Source organism: Hypanus sabinus, chromosome 1, assembly GCF_030144855.1.
Source record: "Hypanus sabinus isolate sHypSab1 chromosome 1, sHypSab1.hap1, whole genome shotgun sequence".
Lineage (NCBI taxonomy): Eukaryota > Metazoa > Chordata > Chondrichthyes > Myliobatiformes > Dasyatidae > Hypanus > Hypanus sabinus.
The window spans coordinates 149,609,583-149,617,707 of NC_082706.1; the positions used below are offsets into that span (position 1 = coordinate 149,609,583).

The 8,125-nt window shown below is 40.3% G+C and overlaps 1 long non-coding RNA gene across 1 annotated transcript; it reads right to left on the reverse strand.

Annotated features, from left to right (window-relative positions):
• Nucleotides 1-2,225: 2,225 nt before the first annotated feature.
• On the reverse strand, nucleotides 2,226-3,099 carry LOC132380877 (uncharacterized). Its single transcript, XR_009507875.1, has 2 exons — nucleotides 2,974-3,099; nucleotides 2,226-2,501 (listed from the first exon to the last, which is right to left on the reverse strand). It is a non-coding gene; the product is annotated as an uncharacterized LOC132380877 (long non-coding RNA).
• Between the last annotated feature and the right edge of the window lie 5,026 nt (nucleotides 3,100-8,125).

The window sequence follows — 8,125 nt, forward strand, 5'->3', positions numbered from 1 at the left end:
CTCCATCTCCAAGTTCATGTTCCCTCTTTTACACTTGAGTGGTCATAGCATCTCCCCAGTTGGGCAGAAAAATGGTTCGGCACAGCCAAGAAGGGCCAAAAGGCTTGTTTCTGTGCTGTAATGTTCTATGGTTCTAGTTATCCTCTTGCTCTTGAGCTATGTATAAAATGCTTTTGGATTCTCTTTAATCCTACTTGCAAAGGACTTACCATGGCTGCTCCTCCTTGAGATCTTTTCTGGCTTCTTTATAATCCTTAAGGATCTGTTTGATTTTTAATTTCCTAAGCCTCACATACACTTCTCTTTCTTGACTAAGTTCACCATTTCTCTCAACATCAAAAGATGTGGATTGCCTGAAGCAGTTGTTCCCATTAATGGGGATCAGGGTCAGTCACCTGGCCAGGCTCATTCTCTAACAGCAGATGCTGTACAGTCCCTCCTTTTTATTAGGCCACCTACATGTTGACTTAAGAAACTCTGCTAGATGCAACTCCCAAATTATGTCCTGTGTAAACCTCTTGCACAAGGAGGTCCAAGTCTATATTAATGAAGTTGAAGCCACCTAATACAACAATCTTTTTGTTTTAATGCTTTTCCCTTACCTGCCTGTACATCTGTTCCGCCAAGTCCTGGTGACTATTGGGGGATGAGGAGGGAATATCTTCAGTGTAGATCATTAGATTAATTACACCTTTTTAATATTGGAGTTCTAGCCATATAACAATTACAACATGGAAACAGGCCATCTCGGCCCTTCTAGTCCGTGCTGAACACTTACATTCACTTAGTCCCACCTACCTGCACTCAGCCCATAATCCTCCATTCCTTTCCTGTCCATATACCTATCCAATATTGTTTTAAATGACAAAATCGAACCTGCCTCTACCACTTCTACTGGAAGCTCGTTCCACACAGCTACCACTCTGAGTAAAGAAGTTCCCCCACGTGTTACCCCTAAACTTTTGCCCCTTAACTCTCAACTCATGTCCTCTTGTTTGAATCTCCCCTACTCAATGGGAAAAGCCTATCCATGTCAGCTCTAACTATCCCCCTCATAATTTTAAATACCTCTATCAAGTCCCCTCTCAACCTTTTACGCTCCAAAGAATAAAGACCTAACTTGTTCAACCTTTCTCTGTAACTTAGGTTCTGAAAGCCAGGTAACATTCTGATAAATCTCCTCTGTACTCTCGCTATTTTGCTGACATCTTTCCTATAATTTGGTGACCAGAACTGTACACAATACTCCAAATTTGGCCTTACCAATGCCTTGTACAATTTTAACATTACATCCCAACTCTGAACTGAATGCTCTGATTTATAAAGGCCAGCATACCAAAAGCTTTCTTCACCACCCTATCCACATGAGAATCCACCTTCAGGAAACTATGCACCATCATTCCTAGATCACTCTGTTCTACTGCATTCCTCAGTGCCCTACCATTTACCATGTATGTCCTATTTTGATTATTCCTACCAAAATGTAGCACCTCACACTTATCAGCGTTAAACTCCATCTGCCATCGATCAGCCCACTCTTCTAACTGGCCTAAATCTCTCTGCAAGCTTTGAAATCCTACTTCATTATCCACAACACCACCTATCTTAGTATCATAAACTCAGTGGATGACTCCTCCATTGTGTCTTCTGTGTTATAGCTGTGGTGAATGGCACAAGCACATGCCCTCCCTAGCCTCTTTTTACTTCTCTCTTTTCTAAAACATCAAATGCCTGACCCTCTGTCAACCAGGTCTCTCTTATGGCCATAACATCATAATTCTTTCACCTTTGTCTTTACCACAATCTATGCAGATCAGAGATAACATCTCCACCTTGCTGATAATCAACACTGGTGCTTAGCCCACTGTTACAATGTCTCTACATGCATGACAGTGTGGCTAGGCACTGCTCAAATGCCATCTATAAATTTACTGATGACACAATTATTGCTGGCAGAAATTTAGATGGCCACAATAAGACGTACAGGATTGAGGGATGAGCTGGTTGAGTCGTTCCACAACACAACCTTGCTCTCATTGAGAGCGAGACCAAAGAATTGATTGTGGACTTTAGAAAAGGTAAGACAAGGGAACACACACCAGTCCTCATCGAGGGATCAGAAGTGGAAAGAGTGAACAATGTCAAGTTCCTGAGTGTCAACTTCTGAGGATTTATCCCGGGTCCAATCTTGTGATACAATTACAAAGAAGGCACAGCAGCAGCTATGTTCTATTAGGATTTATTATGTCACCAAAGAGACTTGCAAATTTCTGCAGATGTACCGTGCAAGGCATTCTAACTGGCTGCATTACCATCTGGTATCGTGGGGTGGGGGCACAGCGCAAGATCGAAATAAACTGCAGAAAGTTGTAAATTCAGTCAGCTCCATCATGGGGACTAGTCTCCCTAGTATCCAGGACATCTTCAAAGAGCGATGCCTCAAAAAGGTGGCATCCATCATTAAGGACCCCGATCATCCAGGTCAAGCCCTCTTCTCATTGCTACAAACAGAAAGGAGAAACAGGAGACTGAAGGCACACACTCAACAATTCAAGAACAGCTTCTTCCCTTCCACTATCAGATTTCTGAACAGGCATTGAACCCATGAACAGTACCTCACTACTTTTTTTTCCTTTTTAAACTACTTAATTTAAATGTATACATTCACTGTAATTTGCAGTTTTTATTATTATGTATTGTAATGTACTGATACTGCATAACAATGAACTTCACAACATATACCTAAGAGATTGGGGGGGACGTCACGTGATGACGTAGGCTCGAGACGTTGGAACCCAGCCCTCCCGTAAAAAAGTTAATAAATTAATGTTTAAGTGAAGAAAAGTTAATTAATACTTTTTTAAGGTTACTTATAAATTACTTTGGATTGTTTTAAGCTATGCCTGATAAACAGAGGACGAAGAAAACTGCTACCGCGAAGACCGCTCAAGTTGGAACAGAATCAAGGCCTACTTCTACCGAAGAACCGCGGACTCAGGTACAACACACCACCGGTGAAACAGAAAAGGAGACCGCGGCAGCATCGGCCATTTCTAAAGGGAACGATCAACGAGAACCGCGCATGCGCAAAGGAACGAGCATGCGCAAAAGAGAGCAACCAGAACTACAAAACCCAGCAACGACTGAAACCGACAGTGAAAGTGAGTCTGAGAGAGAGTCGGGCTCTCTGGAAAAATCAGACGAAGATAGAGATGAAAGTTCCTCTGAAAATACAAAAAAGACTTTGAGGCAAATAATGCATAAATTAGAAAATTTAGAAAAAGTAATTAAAAGTAACCAAAAAGTAATTAAAGAAAAAATAACAAATATGGAGGCTATGTTTGATAAAATGACAAAGAAACAGGAAAAAATGGAAAAGAAAATTACAGATTTGGACACCAAAGATATTAACCAGAGTCTGAAACAAATTAATCTCAAAGTAGAGATAATTAGTAAATTAGTTTATTGTCATATGTACTGAGGCATTGTGAAATAACATGGTTTTGCATACCTTCCATACAGATAACTTCATTACAATGGTGCACTGAGGTAGGACAACCTCACCCACCTTAGCAGTCACCTATTCACTAAATTGCCATCAGGGAGATGCTGCAAGTCCATCAGCACCAGGACTATACATCATCTCTGAAGTTTCTTTCCTATTGCTATCCAGCTTCTGTACAAAACTCACTTGGGCGTAGTACCCTAACTATCTCTGCACAACATCCTTCAAATGGTCTTTCCTGCTCATGTTCTCTTGATAATTATTGTGCCTGATCATATGCTCACATTAATTTAATTATTGACATTTGCGAGTGTGTAACTGTTTTGCTAATTGTTGATTGCTCATGGCTGTTTGCACTATTGTCTTGTAAATTGTTGGTTGCTATTGTGTTGTCTGTTATGGCATTGTCCTATGTTTTATGCTTGGCACCGAACCACAATCAATTCTGGTATGTCTCACAAACTGGCAATAAAGTGATTCTGAAAAACAACAGAATATAGCGTAAAAGTTGCAGTTTCAGAAAGTGTGCAATATCGATAGACAATAAGAAGGCATTTTAATCTTCTAATTAGGAGGAGGGAGAAGAGAAAATGTCTGGCTGGGTAAGAAATTTGACTATATTAGCTGCTTTGCCAAGACTGCAAGATATTTGTTCTGGAATCAAAGATTTCCTCTGGAGAACTCAAGCTTTAATTGTTCTTTCTCACCTATAAGACACATGGGATAGGTGACTCTTCACTGTTTGTCATATTTAACCGCTAAATCTGCTGGTGTCAGGATCTGAGCTCCTAGCTTGTAATGTTAAATTGAGTGACAGTTGATCTTCCATTCATTGCCTTACTTTTTTCCTATAATGAAGAAGCAGGTCACAAATATTCCCTGTCTGAGTGTAAAAGCTTTTGTGGTGATAAAAATATTTGGCAGGGGTGGAGAGAGTGTAAGTCACAAAATAATATGTTTATAAAATCTGCTTTTATTGATTGTAGAAGGGGGACAAAATGTGACAAAGAGGAGTAGGCATTTGGAGGTTTCCACCCCTAATTTCTGAGCTATATGCTATGACCACAGGCACAATGACTGCTTTCTCCATGATGATTTTTCAATGATGTGACTGTAACTGCAGCTTAATGTCTTCAGTTCTGCATCGCCTTGTCTCGTACAAGAAATTTATTATTTTGTAGCAGTAGTACTGAACAAAGACATTGTTACCATAAATTACAAAAATAAATAATACAATAAAAGGGATAACAAGATAGTCTTCATAGATTCACAGTTGGGATTGTACTTAAGGAGATAGAAGGCATAAGAGAGAGAGATGAGTAACCTGTTTGAAATAACTTGGAAAATGTGCAGCTCGGGTGGTTGAAGGTTGGGTTGAGTTGCTCTCAGATCTTGGCAATCCATTTGCAAATGTTTCATCACCATATGAGGGGAGGTATGGTGATGAAACGATTGCCAAGATCGGAGAACAACTCAACCCAACCAATAACCTGTTTCTTTAATGGAGAGATTAGTAATTGCATGTCAAATTTCCAAAGTTCAAAGTAAATACTATTATCAAAATACATATGCATGTACAACCCTGAGTTGATATGTTTCATCATCAGCCTCAAAATATTTCATCCCTGTGGAAGTAAGTGCTATTGGGTGATGGTCATTGAGACAGGTCACCACAATCTTCTTGGGCACTACTATAATTGAAGCCTTCTTGAAACAGGTGGGTACCATATACTGCCAAAGTGGGAGGTGAAAGAGCTAAGAGAACTCACCAGTTGATCAGTACAGGTCTTCAGTACATGGCTAGGTACCCCATGTGGGCCATATCACCCTGGATTCACCCTCCTGAAGGCATATTGGATTCAGAGACTTAAATCATACACCAGGCTCTCATTTCCCTCCAATACAACAATCTTGCCCTCAGGTCAATTTTGTTCTCCAGTGACTGCATATTAGCCAACAAGATGCTGGGTAGAGGGGGCCTCATCCCTCTGTGATTCAGCTTGGCTCGGATTGTCCTTGCTGCCTGGTTTCCAGTCATGGAGCTGAACTTTGGTCCTTTTAAATGTGCCATACCTGACTGGGCCACTGAGACCTTGAAACAATCATGAGATCTGTAGTTCAATAAGTCGATATAAAAGTACATTGCTTGGAGGAAAGTTACGTGCTTCAGATTGCAGTGAGAGTAACTCGAAAGAGGTATATATAAAAGAATATTTAGAACTTTTGTTTGTAGCCCACAGAACTTTGCTGGTGATCTCTGGAATAATCTTGTTGGGTTAAGACAAATAATTAAAATATTAGAAGGACATCTGTTGAAAGGATTCAAAAGATCGTGATGGAAGTTATATATAGGCTGCCAAACAGTAACCAGGATGTCGGCTTCAAATTACAACAGGAGGTAGAAAAAGCGTGTTGAAAGGGCAATGATACGATAGTCATTGGGGGATTTCAATATGCAGGTAGATTGAGAAAATCAAACTGGTGCTGGATCCCAAAAGAGAATTTGTAGAATGCTTAAAACATGGCTCTTCAGAACAGATTGTGGTTGATCCCACTAAGGGAACAGCAATTCTGGATTGGGTGTTACGAAATGACCCAGATTTCACGAGGGAACTTAAGGTAAAGAAACCATTAGGAGACAATGACCATAATATGATAGAAGTCACCTTGCTGTTTGAGAAGGAAAAGCTAATGTCAAAGGTTCATTTATTATTAAAGCCAGTATCCACATGCAAATCTGAAATGTGTCTTCTCCAGATGGCCACAAAACAACAAGATAGAACATAAAAGTTGTTCAGAGATGAACATCAAACCCACACCCACCCCTGCACGAAGAAGTACAGTGTCCTGACCATCAACCGCCAACCCCCACCCCCCCACCAACATAAAACAGAACAGGAACAATGACCCCCAAAATACAACCACTCCCCTCGCACAAGAAAATGAAAAAAGAATGGGTGATAACAAAACCCAAGATAAAAATAAGTCTGAAGAAGTCCACGGGTCAGAAGGCCCAGGAAAGAAACATCCCAAAGATGAAGAAATATTCTAAAGGGAGGATGAGGCAATTGGAGCTGACAAGATAAGTCAAAGACAGCAGAAGAACAAAAGCGAGGGAGTATAACATTGCAAAAATTAGTGGGATGGTAGAAGCTTTTAAAAAGCAATGGTAGACAACCAAAAAAGCCATAAAGAGAGAAAAGGTGAAATATAAAGGCAAGATATAAAAGAGGATACATAAATATTTTTCATACTTTTATAAAGAATAAAAGAAAGATGAGAGTGGATTGCATACAGCTGGAAAATGACACTGGAGAGGTAGCACTGGGGGACAAAGAATGGCAGACAAACTTATTAAGTATTTTACATCAGCCTTCACTGAAGAAGACACTAGCAGAATGCCAGAAATGCAAGAGTGTCAGGGGGCAGAAGTGAATGTTGTTGCTATTGCTTGGGAAGCTGAAATGTCTGAAGTTAGATAAGTCACCTGGACCAGATGGATTACATCTCCAGTTTCTGAAGGAGGTAACTGAAGAGATTGTGGAGACATTGGTAATGATCTTTCAAGAATGATTCCGGAAGTCTGGAAAATTGTAAATGTCACTCCACTCTTTAAGAAGTGTGGGAGGAAGAAGAAAGGAGATTATAGGCCAGTTAGCCTTACTTCTATGATTGGAAAGGTGTTGGAGTCTATTATTGAGGATGAGGTTTTGGGGTACTTGGAGGCACATGACAAAATGGGCCAAAGTCAGCAAGGTTTTCATAAGGAGAAATCTTGTCTGACAAACCTGTCGGAATTCTTTCAGGAAATAATAGGCAAAAGAGACGGTCAGTGGATGTTGTTAATTTGGATTTCCAGAAGGCTTTTGACAAGCCTTTTGATAAGGCTGCTTAACAAGTTAAGTGCACATAGTATTACAGGTAAGAGGCTAGCAAAGATAGAAGATTGGCTAACTGGCAGGAAGCAAACAGTGGGAATAAAGGAGGCCTTTTCTCATTGTCTGTTAGTGAAGAGTGGTATTCCACAGGGGTCTGTATTGGGACTGCTTCTTTTCACATCATATGTTCATGACAGGATAAAGGAATTGATGGCTTTGTGGACAATGTATCTGCAGAAGGACTTGGAATGATTGGGTGAATGGGCAAAGAATATAGTGTAGAGAAGTGTATGTCATGCACTTTGGTATAAAGGCATGTTTTCTAAATGGGGAGAAAATTAAAAAAAAATCTGAGGTGCAAAGGGAGTTGAGTCCTCATGCAGGACTCACTAGTGGTTAACTTGCAGGGTGAGTCAATGGAAATGTATGCAAATGCAATGTTAACATTCATTTCGAGAGGACTTGAATGGAAATCAAGGTTTTATAAGGTATTGGTCGGACTGCACTTGGAGTATTGTGAGCAGTTTCGGGCCCCTTATCTCAAAAAGATGTGTTGGTATTGGAGAGAATCCAGAGGTGGTTCACAGGAATGATTCCAGGAATGAAAGGATTAATGTATGAGCAGTGTTTAATGGCTCTGAGCCTGTGCGTGCTGGAATTTAGAAGAATGAGGTGAGATTTATCAAATATTGAAAGGCCGAGGTGGCATGGATGTGGAGAGGACATTTCCAAAAGTGGGAGA